The sequence below is a fragment of the Phyllobates terribilis genome, unplaced genomic scaffold (assembly GCF_046119375.1).
Source record: "Phyllobates terribilis strain yellow unplaced genomic scaffold, ASM4611937v1 Scaffold_117__1_contigs__length_5270597, whole genome shotgun sequence".
Taxonomy (NCBI): domain Eukaryota; kingdom Metazoa; phylum Chordata; class Amphibia; order Anura; family Dendrobatidae; genus Phyllobates; species Phyllobates terribilis.
Genome location: NW_027362877.1, coordinates 4,033,649 through 4,050,500, shown reverse-complemented (window position 1 = coordinate 4,050,500; position 16,852 = coordinate 4,033,649). Strand labels below are relative to the sequence as shown.

The following is a 16,852-nucleotide window of genomic DNA, read 5'->3' as shown; positions in this document are numbered from 1 at the left end:
GGCATCTTGTGACCGCCGACTCTGACATCCGCCGATGTCACGTCAAGTTCTGGCTACAGCCGGGCGTGACTCAGCGCTGCGCTCCCCAGAGAGTGATGGGCTGTGGGTGGGGTCACCCCACACGTCACACCCGGCATCCACCGCGCGCTCTCCCCCTCCTCATTCATTGGGAAAGTGCGTGGTGGATTCTGGGTGTGACGCACGGGGTATCCCCACCCACAGCCCAGCATCCACCTCGTCACTGGTGTCATGCCTGACTTGACGTGACATCAGCGGAAGAAAAATCCGGAGGTCACGTGATGCCTGTTAGCGGCCAGCAATAGAGCCACTCACAGGCAATTCATACAACTAAAGCTATTTACAAAGAAATCTTATGGGCACATGCTAAATACATTGAGGGCCATTCAAAAAAGTAGTGGGCAACTTCTGTAATGGCGTTTTTGATCCTCCATGTTTGCCATTAATGTGCTTAACTATAGGCGTGTCTCGATTGTGCTCGATATCATGGTCGCCGATCCTCCATCTGAATTCCCTCACTGTCTTGCCGACGTATTCGAGTCCACAGTCACATACACCTCTGTGTATCACACCTTGTGATCTACAGTTGATGACATTTTTAATTGTGAATTTCTCTTTGGTTACATTAGAAGTAAACGTCTTGGCCTGTATTATGGTAGAACACGCAATGCCGTCACTACAGCATCTGAAACAGCCCTTGATGTTATGTTTCAACCACGTTTCTTCTTTCTTGGAGAAATACCTCCTGACCAGTCCATCTCTTAGTTACCTACCCCTCCAATAAGTGAGGTGTGGGTAGTGTCCTAATACATCGTCCAAATCATGGTCCATCATTAGAATGGACCAGTGCCTATCGAGTATGTTCCTGATCTCCTGCGAGCCATTAGAGAATGTGGTTATGAATCTCACCACACTCTCAACATCCTCTCTCTTCATAGGAATCAAAAGTTCAGATCTTACATAGGACTTCATCTCCTTGTATGCCTTTTTAACCATCCCATCCTGATATCCCCTATTTCTGAACCGGAATCTCATGTCCTCAGCCTGTTATCTGAATGACGCATCATTGGAGCAGTTACGTATTACCCTTAAATATTGGCTTTTGGATATTCCTTTCTTGAGAGGTACGGGATAGCTACTCTCCCATCTGAGTATGGCATTTGTCGCCATAGGTTTTCTATATGTAAGAGTTTCAAGAGAGCCATCCGAGCCCTTATAAATCATCAGATGCAGAGATGCCAACTGTGTAGGGTTCGACTCCTATGTAAAGAACCTCAACAAACTGGGCCAGCTCCTCAGTGGTGCAACGTCATATGATGAATATATCATCTATATAGCAGGCCCACGTTTCCACCTTTTCAATGTCAGGAACCCCGCCATTCTCCTCGGTGAAGACTATTGTTTCTTCCCACCAGCCCGGGAGCAGATTTGCATATGTGGGGGCACAGAGGTTCCCCATCGCAGTGCCCCTGAGCTGGTGGTAGAACACATGGTCAAACACAAAGAAGTTCCTCGTTAAGCAAAACTCCAAGGTCTTTAAAGTGAAGTCATTGTGCATCTGAAACTGAACACCCCTTTTGGATAAAGAATGATTTATGGCCTGCAGTCCCTTTATGAGGGGGATGGACGAATATAGGGTCTCAGCATTTATACTCGCCAATATACTATCCTCTTTGAGGGAAACCTTATCGATTTTTAGCAAGAGGCCCGTCGTATCTCTTGTGTATGATGGTAAGGAGGACAGAAAACGAAAATATACCCAATCAAGATATTGCCCTATATTTTGACATAAGCCATTTATCCCGGACACTATCGGCCTTCCCTTTAGGGGATTAACCTCTTTATTGACCTTCGGGAGGCTATAGGACAGGATTGTATATACTGTATTGTTTTGTCAATTTTTTTAAGATCTTTTGTACATTTTTCATAAACCCTGCCTACTTTTCTGGGTTAAATATATAAAATGTAATAGCTTAAATCCTCTTGCTCTGTAAACCGCACCCCTGAAGCCATACGCTATCTGTAACGGGTGTCCAAACGGCTTTCCAATCGGTGATGGCTGCTAGTTCCTTTTGTTATTGTGGAGTGCAGTGACCATACTGGGGTATATACAGCGGATGAAATAAGTATTGAACACGTCACCAATTTTAAAGGTCCTATTGACATTAAATTCTCACCAGGTGTCTGTAACAATTCATCCAATCCACACAGGCAAATAATTTATGGACATTCATGGTTTGATTCAAGTTATGTGTAATAATGAGAAATGACACAGGGAAAAAGTATTGAAAACGCTTACTGAAACTTATTTAGTACTTCGTACAAAAGCTTTTGTTGATGATGGCAGTTTCAACACGCCTTCCGTATGGAGAAACTAGTCACAGGCATTGCTCAGGTGTGATTTTGGCTCATTCTTCCACACAAAAACCCTTCACATGCTGAAGCGTCTGTGGGCTCCTTCTATGAACTTTGAGCTTTTGCTCCTTCAATACATTTTCTATTGGATTTAGGTCCAGTGATTGGCTGGACCAGTCTAGCAGCTTTATTTTCTTTCTCCGAAACCAATTATGGCTGTATATTTGGGATCATTGTCTTGCTGAAATGTCCACCTTCGTCTCATATTTATCATCCTGATGATATTAAAGTATTTGTCATTAATTGGCAGGATTGCTTTCTAATTACTGATGGATCTCAGCCGGTGTCAGGACATTCCAGGACTTTTTACACCTCTCTTCTTCATGTGTTCAATACTTTTTCCCGTGTAATTTCTCATTATTACACATAATTTATGGACATCTATGGTTTGATCTATTTTCCTGTATGGATTGGATGGGTTGTTATTGACATCTGGTGAGAATTTCATATCAACTGTTCCTTATCCGGGTGGTGGAACCTCTGTGCTGCTGTGCAAGGAGGGACCAGAGGGGCGTAACTATGTGTCAACTCGGACTGACCAAGGTCGCACGGCGGCTCAATCGACTGCTTGAAACAGGGAAGGACCGAGCAGAGGGACCAGGTGCTACTCTGGGCCTGTCATTGTATGAGAGCAAGTGACTCCCACGGGTAACTGGCAGGAGCCTCCGAGTAGGCACGGCAGGTAACTGACAGGAGCCTCCAGGAAGGCTGACTTATAGGCACGGCAGGTAACTGGTACGTTCTCCGCGTAGGCAGGCAAGCCAGGCCCATAGACAGACTGGCCGGTTTGGATCGTAGGCAGAGCATCGGGCTGGAGAGTACACTTGGCTGGCGGACAGGACTGGTAGTCAGGCTGGCGGACAGGACTGGTAGTCAGGCTGGCGGACAGGACTGGTAGTCAGGCTGGCGGACTGGACTGGTAGTCAGGCTGGCGGACAGGACTGGTAGTCAGGCTGGCGGACAGGACTGGTAGTCAGGCTGGCGGACAGGACTGGTAATCAGGCTGGCGGACAGGACTGGTAGTCAGGCTGGCGGACAGGACTGGTAGTCAGGCTGGCTGACAGAACTGGTAGTCAGGCTGGCGGACTGGACTGGTAGTCAGGCTGGCGGACTGGACTGGTAGTCAAGCTGGCGGACAGGACTGGTAGTCAAGCTGGCGGACTGGACTGGTAGTCAAGCTAGCAACGGAACCTGAGGGCTGAAGCCGAGTTTAGGACACAAAGCTACAACCTTGCACGGGCACCTCCATTTTGGAGGAGGTGCCTTTTATATGAGAGGTCCTCCGGCCATTGGCCGGGGACTCCTTAGGACGGCGCGCGTGGCCCCCCTTAAGAGGTAGGGAGCGCACGCCCTAAGCACGGTGCCCGGGAAGCTGCACGCACTGGCAGCAGCAGGATAGCCGGAAGACGCCGGGCCGGGAGCGCGGCAGTAAGAGGGACGGCGTCTCTGCCTATCAGGGGGCAGAGACGCCGATACTACAGTACCCCCCTTTTACACCCCCTCTTTTTTAGGCCGGAAAGAAATTTTTTAAGGAGAAGTGGGGCGTGGATGTTCTCCCTGGGTTCCCAAGTTCTCTCCTCTGGGCCAAACCCCTTCCAATCCACCAGAAAAAAGGTTTTTCCTCTTACCCTCTTGGTGGCCAGAATGTTCTCTACCTCATAGACCTCCTCAGCAGAGACCGGAGCTGGGGAGGTACCTGGATTGTCGGAAAAAGAATTAAGCACAACTGGTTTGAGGAGAGATACATGGAAGGAGTTGGGAATCCGTAAGGTGGCCAGGAGTTTTAACTTGTAGGCTACTGGGTTGATTTGCTTGAGGACTTCAAATGGACCGATGAACCGTGGACCCAACTTATAGGAGGGTATTTTGAGACGAACATGTTTGGAGGAGAGCCAAACCTTGTCTCCCGGATGGAATTAAGGCGGATCTAGACGTCTCTTATCAGCATGTCTCTTCATCCGCTCGGAGGAATGAAGAAGTGCGGACCTAGTGTCCTCCCAAATCGTGGAAAATTCGCTGACCAGAGACTCCGCAGCAGGGTTGTCCACTGAAGCGGAGACAGGAAACGGAATCCGGGGATGTTGACCGTAGACCACAAAGAACGGGGACTTTGAAGAAGATTCGCTCTCATGGTTGTTATAGGAGAACTCGGCCCATGGTAGGAGCTCTACCCAATCGGTATGGTGAGTGTTGACGAAGTGCCGGAGGAAGCTGGTAAGGATCTGGTTGATACGTTCCACTTGGCCATTGGACTGCGGATGGTAAGCAGAGGAGAAATCCAGGGTGACATCCAGCAGCTTACACGTAGCTCTCCAGAATCGCGAAGTAAACTGGACCCCGCGATCAGATACAATGTGGAGACGAAAGATGTGATGGATGAAGTCCTTAGCCAGCACAGATGCAGACAGGAGACCAGGCAGAGGGATGAAGTGGGCCATTTTAGAAAAGCGGTCAGCGACCACTCAAATGACCGTACAACCGGCAGAAACAGGGAGATCAGTAATAAAGTCCATAGCAATGTGTTGCCATGGGGCAGCAGGTAAGGGAAGAGGCAGGAGGATGCCAGCTGGAAGATGTCTGGGAACCTTGTTGTGGGCACAGGATGAACAGGCGGTGACGAAGTCTACCACATCCTTGCTCAGGATAGGCCACCAGTAATGCTGGGTAATGAGCAGGAAGGTCTTCTTCTGGCCAGCATGGCCGGCTAGTTTAGATGTATGACCCCAGTGAAGAACCTTCTTACGATCCGGAACGGCTACAAACATCTTACCGGGTGGGAGACGAGACAGGTCCAAGGGGGCCACATTCATCACTTTGGAGGGATCGATGATATGCATAGGCTCCTCCTCTTGATCGGAAGACAGGAAGGATCGGGACAAGGCGTTGGCTTTAACGTTCTTTTCCGCAGGGCGGTAATGTAGGGTAAAGTTGAAGCGGGCGAAGAACAAAGACCACCGGGCCTGACACGGATTGAGTCTTTGGGCTTTCTGTAGATATGCCAGTTTTTTGTGGTCAGTGTAGATGACCACCGGGTGCAGAGCCCCCTCAAGCAGGTAACGCCACTCCTCCAGCGCCAATTTGATGGCTAGCAGTTCTCGGTCTCCTATGGAGTAGTTGCTCGGACAAGGAGAAGATCTTGGAGAAGAAGCCGCAGGTTACCATTCTCCCGGACGGAGATTTCTGGGTGAGCACCGCTCCGGCTCCGAAGAGGAAGCATCAACCTCCAGAAAGAACTGTTTGTTGCTCTCCGGACGGTGCAGCACTGGGGCAGAAGAGAAGGCTTGTGTTAAGGAGAGGAAGGCCTCCTCCGCTTCGGACGGCCATTCCTTAGGATTTGCTCCCTTACGGGTGAGCGCTGAGATGGGAGCAGTCCGGGAAGAGAAATGTGGGATGAAGAGACGGTAATAGTTGGCGAAGCCCAGGAATCGCTGAATCACCTTCAACCCCTCCGGACGGGGCCACTTTAAGATGGCAGAGACCTTCTCGGGGTCCATCCGTAGACCAGTCTTAGAGATAATATAGCCCAGGAACAGGAGGGAGGTCTGCTCGAAGAGGTATTTCTTAAATTTTGCGTATTGGGATTCTGCCTGAGCCTAAGCAGGACCTGACGAACATCCCTCCGAAGATCTGGAGAGAAGACCAAGATGTCATCCAGGTACACCACCACGCCTGAATATAAGAGGTCACGGAAAATGTCGTTAACTAATTCTTGGAAGACAGCTGGAGCATTACAGAGACTGAAGGGCATCACACGGTATTCATAGTGGCCGTCCCGGGTATTGAATGCCGTCTTCCACTCGTCTCCTTGGCGGATCCGGACCAAGTTATACGCCCCACGAAGATCGAGCTTGGTGAAGATCTTTGCGCCTTTAAAGCGGTCAAACAGCTCAGAGATGAGCGGCAGGGGGTATTTGTTTTTGATAGTAATCTGGTTGAGTTCTCTATAATCGATACTGGGGCGTAGTGAACCATCTTTCTTTTTTACGAAGAAGAATCCGGCTCCAGCCGGGGAGGTAGATTTCTGGATGAATCCCCTAGCCAGATTTTCTTCGATGTACTCCAACATGGCCTGGGTTTCGGCCAACGACAACGGGTAAATATGCCCACGGGGTGGAGAGGCACCGGGTACCAAGTCGATAGGGCAATCATATGGCCTATGAGGTGGCAGTGTCTCTGCTTCCTTCTTGTCGAAGACATCTGCATAGGACCAGTAAGGTGCCGGTAGACCAGGTAAAGTTGCCGGATAAACGGAGGTCGAGCCCGGCGAACCGGGACCAGGCAGGTCTCATGGCAATCCTGCCCCTAACAAAGCACCTCACCGGATTGCCAATTCAGAACGGGTTCATGTCTTTGTAGTCAGGGTAGACCTAGCAAAAGGGAGTGAGAGAGTCCGGAAAGCACATGGAAGGAGATCCTCTCCGAGTGCAGCATTCCCACCTGAAGGGTTACGAGCTCTGTGACGAGCAAGATGGTCACCGGAAGGAGTCTTCCATCCACGGAAGTGACTGCCAATGGTTCAGCCAGAGGTTTGGTAGGAATCTGATACTTCTCTACAAGGGACTGGGAAATGAGATTCCCAGCGGCTCCAGAATCCAGATGGGCGGTTTCAAAGAAGTGGTTCTCTCCACAGGAAATAGAGACAGATAAAGTCAAGAATGGAGAGGATTTACTCTTGCCTAGGACGACCTCTCCTAGACACTGGAGTTTCCCGGCTTCACCAGGCAGGAACGGGTCAGGTGCTCCTTACTACCATAGTAGAAACAGCTCCCCTCGGCTCGGTTTGTTTCTTGGCGAGACTTGACCATCTTGGTCTGGTCGATCTGCATAGGTTTGGGCGAGCATGCCCGGGCAGTTGCTGGTTGGTAGGCAGGTTTCTGGAAAACAGGAGCAAAACGAGGAAATCTTCTCTCCCGGGTAGTCTCCTTAGCACGTTCTAGGAAATGGATGTCAATCCGGGTAGCTAGTGCCACCAGCTCATCCAGGGTGGTAGGAATGTCCCAGCCAACTAGCTCGTCCTTAATCCGACCGGAAAGACCCTCCCAGAAGGTGGACACCAGGGCCTCGTTGTCCCAGGCAAGCTCAGAAGCGAGGGTACGGAACTGTAAGGCATACTGGCCCACGGTGAGACTCCCTTGGCGGAGACAGAGCAATGAGGAGGCAGTAGAAATCCTTCGTCCGAGCTCATCGAAAACCCTCCGGAAGGCAGTGAGGAAAAACGGAAGATCGGACACCAGGGAATCCCCTCTCTCCCATAGAGGGTTTAGCCATGCCAATGCTTCCCCAGTGAGGTGAGACATGATGAACGCCACCTTGGCCCGATCGGAGGGAAACTTATGTGCCAGAAGTTCAAAGTGCAGCGTGCACTGGTTTAGAAAACCCCGACATAAGACGGGGTCACCCCCAAAACGAGGAGGCACAGAAAGCCGGGATCCTAGGCTGGATGCCGTGGTATTGGTAGGCAGCGGCGCCGCCGGAGCGGGTGTCGCACGGCTCGAGGCGGGCACAGGTGGGACAGACAGCATGTCCAGGCGAGAGTTGACAGACCGCAGGTAGGTCAGGATGGTTTCCTGATGGGATCTCTGACGAGAAACCTCCTGGTACAGGTCAGCAAGCGAAGGAGCCTGGGGGCCACCGGGTTCCATGTGCGATCTGTTACGGATCCGGGTGGTGGAACCTCTGTGCTGCGGTGCAAGGAGGGACCAGAGGGGCATAACTAGGTATCAACTCGGACTGACCAAGGTCGCACGGCAGCTCAATCGACTGCTTAAAACAGGGAAGGACCGAGCAGAGGGACCAGGTGCTACTCTGTCCTTGTATGAGAGCAGGTGACTCCCACGGGTAACTGACAGGAGCCTCCGGGTAGGCACGGCAGGTAACTCACAGGAGCCTCCAGGAAGGCTGACTGATAGGCACGGCAGGTAATTGGTACGTTCTCCAGGTAGGCTGGCAAGCCAGGCCCATAGACAGACTGGCCGGTTTGGATCGTAGGCTGACCGTCGGGCTGGAGAGTACACTTGGCTGGCGGAGACAGGTAGTCAGGCTGGCTGACTGGACTGGTAGTCAGGCTGGCGGACAGGACTGGTAGTCGGGCTGGCGGACTGGACTGGTAGTCGGGCTGGCGAACTGGACTGGTAGTCGGGCTGGCGGACTGGACTGGTAGTCGGGCTGGCGGACTGGACTGGTAGTCGGGCTGGCGGACTGGACTGGTTGTCGGGCTGGTGGACTGGACTGGTAGTCGGGCTGGCAGCGGGACCTGAGGGCTGAAGCCGAGTTTAGGACACAAAGCTACAACCTTGCACAGGCACCTCCATTTTGGAGGGGGTGCCTTTTATATGAGAGGTCCTCCCGCCATTGGCCGGGGACTCCTTATGGCAGCGCGCGCGGCCCCTTTTAAGAGGGAGGGAGCGCGCGTGCACGTGCCCTAAGCACAGTGCCCGGGAAGCTGCGCGCATCGGCAGCAGCAGCAGAGCCGGAAGACGCCGGGCCGGGAGCGCGGCGGTAAGAGGGACGGCGTCTCTGCCTGTCATCTGCCTACATCAACAGCATCTTTAGAAATATATTTACTTAAAAAAAATTGGTGACGACGTGTTTAATACTTCTTTCACCCACTGTGTATGTATATGTGTATGTGTGTGTGTGTGTGTGTGTATATGTGTATATATACACTGCTCAAAAAAATAAAGGGAACACTTAAACAACAGAATTTAACTCCAAGTGAATCAAACTTCTGTGAAATCAAACTGTCCACTTAGGAAGCAACACTGATTGACAATCAATTTCACATGCTCTTGTGCAAATGGAATAGACAATAGATGGAAATTATTGGCAATTATCAAGACGCCCTCAATAAAGGAGTGGTTCTGCAGGTGGGGACCACAGACCACATCTCAGTACCAATGCTTTCTGGCTGATGTTTTGGTCACTTTTGAATGTTGGTTGTGCTTTCACACTCGTGGTAGCATGAGACCAACTCTACAACCCACAAAAGTTGCTCAGGTAGTGCAGCTCATCCAGGGTGGCACATCAGTGTGAGCTGTGGCAAGAAGGTTTGCTCTGTCTGTCAGCGTAGTGTCCAGAGGCTGGAGGCTCTAACAGGAAACAGGCCAGTGAACCAGGAGACGTGGAGGGGGCTGTAGGAGTGCAACAACCCAGCAGCAGGACCGCTACCTCCACCTTTGTGCAAGGAGGAACAGGAGGAGCACTGTCAAAGCCCTGCAAAATGACCTCCAGCAGGCCACAAATGTGCATGTGTCTGCACAAGCGATTAGAAACCGACTGCATGAGGGTGGTATGAGGGCCCGACATCCACAGATGGGGGTTGTGCTCACAGCCCAACACCATGCAGGACGCTTGACATTTGCCACAGAACACCAGGATTGGCAAAGTCGCCACTGGCGCCCTGTGCTCTTCACAGATGAAAGCAGGTTCACACTGAGCATATGTGACAGAGTCTGGAGACGCCGTGGAGAGCGATCTGCTGCCTGCAACATCCTTTAGTATGACCGGTTTGGCAGTGGGTCAGTAATGGTGTGGGGTGGCATTTCTTTGGAGGGCCGCACAGCCCTCCATGTGCTCTCCAGAGGTAGCCTGACTGCCATTAGGTACCAAGATGAAATCCTCAGACCCCTTGTGAGACCATATGCTTGTGCGGTTGGCCCTGGGTTCCTCCTAATGCAGGACAATGCCAGACCTCATGTGGCTGGAGTGTGTCAGCAGTTCCTGCAAGATGAAGGCATTGAAGCTATGGACTGGCCCGCCCGTTCCCCAGACCTGAATCCGATTGAGCACATCTGGGACATCATGTCTCGCTCTATCCATCAACGTCACGTTGCACCACAGACTGTCCAGGAGTTGGCGGATGCTTTAGTCCAGGTCTGGGAGGAGATCCCACCGGAGACCATCCATAACCTCATCAGGAGCATGCCCAGGCATTGTAGGGAGGTCATACAGGCACGTGGAGGCCACACACAATACTGAGCCGCATTTTGACTGTTTTAAGGACATTACATCAAAGTTGGATCAGCCTGTAGTGTGTTTTTCCACTTTAATTTTGGGGGTGACTCCAAATCCAGGTCTCCATTGGTTAATAAATGTGATTTCCATTGATAATTTTTGTGTGATTTTGTTGTCAGCACATTCAACTTTGTACAGAACAAAGTATTCAATGAGAATATTTCATTCATTCAGATCTAGGATGTGTTATTTAAGTGTTCCCTTTAGTTTTTTGAGCAGTGTATATATACCGTATTTTTCGGACTATAAGACGCACCGGACCATAAGATGCACCCCAAATTTTGTGGCGGAAAATAGGAAAAATTTTTTTTTGATAAGATAGGGGTCTGTCTTATAGTCTGATTCGGTATCTTACCTGGAAGGACCGTGTAGCGGGGGACATAGGAGGCAAGGTCCTTCAGGAAGCCGGACCTGGCGCTGGTGGCTTGCACTGGTCGCCTGGGTGCCTGGCGCTGGTGGCCTGGGTGCCTGGCGCTGGTGGCCAGGGGCTGTGCGCCTGGTGGCCTGGCTGCGGGTGCTGATGGCCTGAACTGGTGGCCTGGCGCTGGTAGCCAGGGGCTGGGCGCGTGCTGATGGCCTAAACTGGTGGCCTGGCGCTGGTGGCCAGGGGCTGGGCGCCTGGTGGCCTGGGCGCCTGGTGCTGGTGGGCTGGGGGGCTTGGGTGAGTGGTGGCTGGCGCTGGGGGCTTGGTGCCTGGGTGAGTGGTGGCTGGCGCTCGGGGCTTGGTGCCTGGGTGAGTGATGGCTGGCGCTCGGGTTTGAGGCCTGGGTGAGTGGGGGCTTGGGGCGTGGGTGAGTGGTGGCTGGGGCCTGGTACCGGGGCCGGTGTCTTGCTGTGAGTAGCGTGGCAGAGCGGCGTGAGTGGCTATCTCTCTGAAGCTGAGATCTACAGGAAAATGGCCGCCGGCATAGCAGAGCGCATGTGCCGACTCCGGTGGCCATTTTCCTGTAGATCAGCTTCAGAAAGATGGCCGCTCACCGGAAGTCGCTCACGCCGCTCACAGCAAGAAACCGGCCCTGGTACCAGGCAAGGCCCCGGCTCCCAGGCAGATACCTCTTCTGCCACCGCCTGCTGCCGCCGCCGCCACCTGCTGCCCCTGTCACCGCTGCTGCCAATCTCACTCCACCACCACTGGTAAGTTACTTTCGGACCATAAGACGCACCCCCCATTTTCCTCCCAAATTTGGGGGAAAAAAATGCGTCTTATGGTCTGAAAAATACGGTGTATATATATACAGTACAGACCAAAAGTTTGGACACACCTTCTCGTTTAAAGTTTTTTCTGTATTTTCATGACTATGAAAATTGTACATTCACACTGAAGGCATCAAAACTATGAATTATATACTTAACAAAAAAGTGTGAAACAACTGAAAATATGTCTTATATTCTAGGTTCTTCAAAGTAGCCACCTTTTGCTTTCATGACTGTTTTGCACACTCTTGGCATTCTCTTGATGAGCTTCAAGAGGTAGTCACCGGAAATGGTCTTCCAACAATGTTGAAGGAGTTCCCAGAGATGCTTAGCACTTGTTGGCCCTTTTGCCTTCACTCTGCGGTCCAGCTCACACCAAACCATCTCGATTGGGTTCGGGTCTGGTGACTGTGGAGACCAGGTCATCTGGCGTAGCACCCCATCACTCTCCCTCTTGGCCAAATAGCCCTTACACAGCCTGGAGGTGTGTTTGGGGTCATTGTCCTGTTGAGAAATAAATGATGGTCCAACTAAACGCAAACCAGATGGAATAGCATGCCGCTGCAATATGCTGTGGTAGCCTTGCTGGTTCAGTATGCCTTCAATTTTGAATAAATCCCCAACAGTGTCACCAGCAAAGCACCCCCACACCATCACACCTCCTCCTCCATGCTTCACGGTGGGAACCAGGCATGTAGAGTCCGTCCGTTCACCTTTTCTGCATCGCACAAAGACACGGTGGTTGGAACCAAAGATCTCAAATTTGGACTCATCAGACCACAACACAGATTTCCACTGGTCTAATGTCCATTCCTTGTGTTCTTTAGCCCAAACTTGTCTCTTCTGCTTGTTGCCTGTCCTTAGCAGTGGTTTCCTAGCAGCTATTTTACCATGAAGGCCTGCTGCACAAAGTCTCCTCTTAACAGTTGTTGTAGAGATGTGTCTGCTGCTAGAACTCTGTGTGGCATTGACCTGGTCTCTAATCTGAGCTGCTGTTAACCTGCGATTTCTGAAGTTGGTGACTCGGATAAACTTATCCTCAGAAGCAGAGGTGACTCTTGGTCTTCCTTTCCTGGGGCGGTCCTCATGTGAGCCAGTTGTTTTGTAGCGCTTGATGGTTTCTGCAACTGCACTTGGGGACACTTTCAAAGTTTTCTAAATTTTTCAGACTGACTGACCTTCATTTCTTAAAGTAATGATGGCCACTTGTTTTTCTTTACTTAGCTGCTTTTTTCTTGACATAATACAAATTCTAACAGTCTATTCAGTAGGACTATCAGCTGTGTATCCACCTGACTTCTGCACAACACAACTGATGATCCTAACCCCATTTATAAGGCGAGAAATCCCACTTATTAAACCTGACAGGGCACACCTGTGAAGTGAAAACCATTTCCGGTGACTACCTCTTGAAGCTCATCAAGAGAATGCCAAGAGTGTGCAAAGCAGTCATCAAAGCAAAAGGTGGCTACTTTGAAGAACCTAGAATATAAGACATATTTTCAGTTGTTTCACACTTTTTTGTTAAGTATATAATTCCACATGTGTTAATTCATAGTTTTGATGCCTTCAGTGTGAATGTCCAATTTTCATAGTCATGAAAATACAGAAAAAGCTTTAAATGAGAAGATGTGTCCAAACTTTTGGTCTGTACTGTATATTCCATGCTTTGGAATAGGAGGTGTATATACCATACGCTCACTGTGAGTTCCCTAATAACCGGACTAGTTGTGAAAACAGTCACAGCCTCTTCCATTACTCGTCAGTCAATTTCATAATTGTCCTGACGATTGGAGGCGACGGAGTGTTGTTCCCTGACATATTGGTGGCAGTGGTGGTATCTGCATGATCTCTCAGCTGTTATCCTTGACATACCGGTTCTGAGAGACGAGTCTCATATATAGACAGATACACGGCAGGTCATGTATTCAGTCTCTGTGTCTCCACAGATGGATCCAGGAGGAGAAATCCACCAGAGAGATGTCCCCGTCCTCTGTATCCCCAGGACTGTCCAGAGGAGAATCACAACATCCCGGAGGATCATCAGGTAGATGACACTGAAGTCCCCACAACATCTGATGGGACCTGAGCTCATCTTACATTTATATTTTTAGGGTGAAGATCTGATTGATATTAAGGTTGCAGTTATACATGGAGCACAAGAGGCGACTGCAATATGGGCCGATCAGCAGGGTGAGGAGGGGAGACTGTCATGTCTGTTCTGTGGTTACCTACTACTACTCCCATCATCACATGACACAATCTATTCCGTCACTTTGTGTTTCCTACAGATGGATCCAGGAGGAGAAATCCACCAGAGAGATGTCCCCGTCCTCTGTATCCCCAGGACTGTCCAGAGGAGAATCACAACATCCCGGAGAGTCATCAGGTAGATGGTGCTGAGCCCTGTACTGGATCTGTATATGGGGGGACTTTTCTGATCGAGGTCATAGATGTCGTATATTTTGGTGGTTTCTTGTATTGTGCTGATTGTTACATCTGATATATCAGGAGGAAGATCCGACTAAGAATAAAGTGAAGGACGAGACAGAAGAAGAAGTGATGACGAGGAGGGATCAGCTGTGTGTGAGTGACGGGAAGGAGGAGATTCCTGTAGATGTTTCCACAGGTGTGTAATAATGACCGGTGTGTGATGATGATGAGGATGATGACCGGCGTGTGATGATGATGATGACCGGTGTGTGATGATGATAACTGGCGTATGATGATGATAATGATGATGACCGGCGTGTGATGATGATGATCAGTGTGTGATATCTTGTGTGAGAGTCTGTGGTCCGGTGATGGCGCAGCTGCTACAGAAAGTCCGGCTGTGCACCGATGAATATGTTGGATGCAGGAGGACCAGAACACCGATCTCAGTTGGATGGAATCGGAGGACACTAGACTTTTAGTCACTCCTCTGTGCCGGGGTGGAGAATTGCTTGAACATAAATGAGATCACAAGCTTTTATCTAGAAACAGATGCGATACATCCGGCCCCATAGCTTCCCTCCGGCGTATAACATCCGGCCCCTCTACATATATCGGTTCCAACAGCAACTGGTGGGTAAATAGAGCCTGGGGGGCGTCCTTAAAGTGGTGATATGTGCAAAAGAGGACAGATTTAAAATTGTGTTATACGGTCAAGATAAAAACAAAACACATTTTTATGTAGTTTATTATAAGATCACATTGTGGTTTTGGGAACAACCTTGATTCACTGTATTTACAGACAACATGTTGTCCTGAGTGAGGAGAAAGGGTCAGTGAGGGCCAACAAGCAGGGGGGTATAAAGGCAAGAAAAGGGTCAGTGATTATAAATAATATTACGTTTTATTTATAAAGCACCAACATATTCCGCAGCACTTTACAATTAAGCAGAGACATGTACAGACCACAAAAACAATACAATGTAACACCATTCAACATTTACAGGAGCGAGGGCCCTGCTCGCAAGCTTACAATCTATAAAGCCAGTGCGGACCAGCATGCAGTAAGAAAAAGGGTCAGTGAAGGCCAGCATGCAGTAAGAAAAAGGGTCAGTGAGGGCCAGCATGCAGTAGGAAAAAGGGTCAGTGAGGGACAGCATGCAGTAAGAAAAAGGGTCAGTGAAGGCCAGCATGCGGTAAGAAAAAGGGTCAGTGAGGGCCAGCATGCAGTAAGAAAAAGGGTCAGTGAAGGCCAGCATGCAGTAGGAAAAAGGGTCAGTGAAGGCTAGCATTGTTACAACTCTCCTGTTAGGTTTTTTTTAGTTTGCTGGTCACATGACCATTTTTGCCTATTTAATCCGGCTCCGCCCTCCTGGCTTTGCTGGACTTCATTTGTATTTACTACTGTTGAGCTAGCTTGTTGCTCTGTTGCCGTTCTCTGTTAGTTTTGCTAGGTCTTCTGACCCCTATGCCTTTTTGTTGTGTGTTTGTCTTTGACTGCTACTATTTCTGCTAGGAGGTGTCCAACTTTTCCCAGTCCCTAGATCTTGTAGGGATCCCTCCCTCTCATCTATAGGTCTGCGTTCAGACTAGCCGAGGACTTTAGCGGGCCTGATCGCAGGATCAGGTTCCCCGTTACATCGTAGGGATCTAGTTTAGTTCTATTGTAGGGACAGATCTCCTCTCTTTCCTTAGTCTCTGTAGCAGATCATAACAGTAAGTCCAGCCATAAAAGAAAAAAAAAAAAATTTTCTCTAAGGAAAGACCTCCAGTTTTCCATCATGGTCTCGGTGCAAGATTTGGCTCAACGCTTGCAGGGACTCTCTCTGGAGGTGACCAAGCTCCAACAACACGTGAGTAGCTGTTCTGGAGCGCATTTTGTGGAACCTAAGGTACGTCTGCCTGATCTATTTTTTGGCGAACAACAAGATTTTTTTTCTTTTAAAAATGCTTGTCTATTATATTTTCGTTTGAGACCCGGATCCTCTGGTGATGAATCACTGCGCATAGGGATCATAATGTCACTTTTGCGCAAAGATCCTCAGGGATGGGCCTTTTCTCTCCAACCTAGTGATCCGTGCTTTAGATCAGTGGATAGTTTTTTTTCTGCTTTGGGTTTGTTGTACGATGATCCTGATCGTGTCTCATCTGCTGAGTCTGAATTAAGACGTTTGAGGCAGGGATCAGGTAATGTGGAAAAATATTGTTCTCACTTCCGTCGGTGGTCTGCCCAGGTGGGGTGGAACGATTCTGCTTTGAAAAGCTTGTTTCTTGCAGGGCTATGTGAAAGGGTAAAGGATTTACTGATTGCTTATCCCACACCTGGAAACTTGCAGGAGGCAATGCAATTAGCTATACGGGTGGACAGGAGACTGCGTGAAAGGGTTAATGAGAGCAAATCCTCTGCTATGTCAGCTTCGAGTCCTGAGAGGTTCTGTGCTGACAATGGAGAGCCGATGGAAATTGGGGCGATGGCACCCCGCTCTCAGGAAAAAGACCGCCGACTTTCTGAAGGCTTGTGTTTCTATTGCGGAAATTCTGGTCATTTTATTAAGAGCTGTGTGCTTCGTAAGAAGAAAGAAAAAAAAATGGTCAGTCATGCTCGTATTGCCTGTTTAAATTCTAAGGGAGTATTCCTATCTGCCACTACTGCTGCTCAGGATGAATTAATTGAATTTCGGGTATTTGTGGATTGTGGATCTACTCTGAATGTGATTGATGGGGGATTCTTGGAAAAACTTAGATTAGAACCTAAAACTTTGTCATCCCCTATTGCTGT

General features: G+C 49.6%; 1 long non-coding RNA gene across 1 annotated transcript; it reads left to right on the top strand.

Moving 5' to 3' along the window:
- Nucleotides 1-13,290: 13,290 nt before the first annotated feature.
- LOC141201550 (uncharacterized) lies at nucleotides 13,291-14,324 on the top strand. The gene is made up of 3 exons (XR_012272952.1): nucleotides 13,291-13,833; nucleotides 13,932-14,029; nucleotides 14,152-14,324. It is a non-coding gene; the product is annotated as an uncharacterized lncRNA (long non-coding RNA).
- Nucleotides 14,325-16,852: the final 2,528 nt, after the last annotated feature.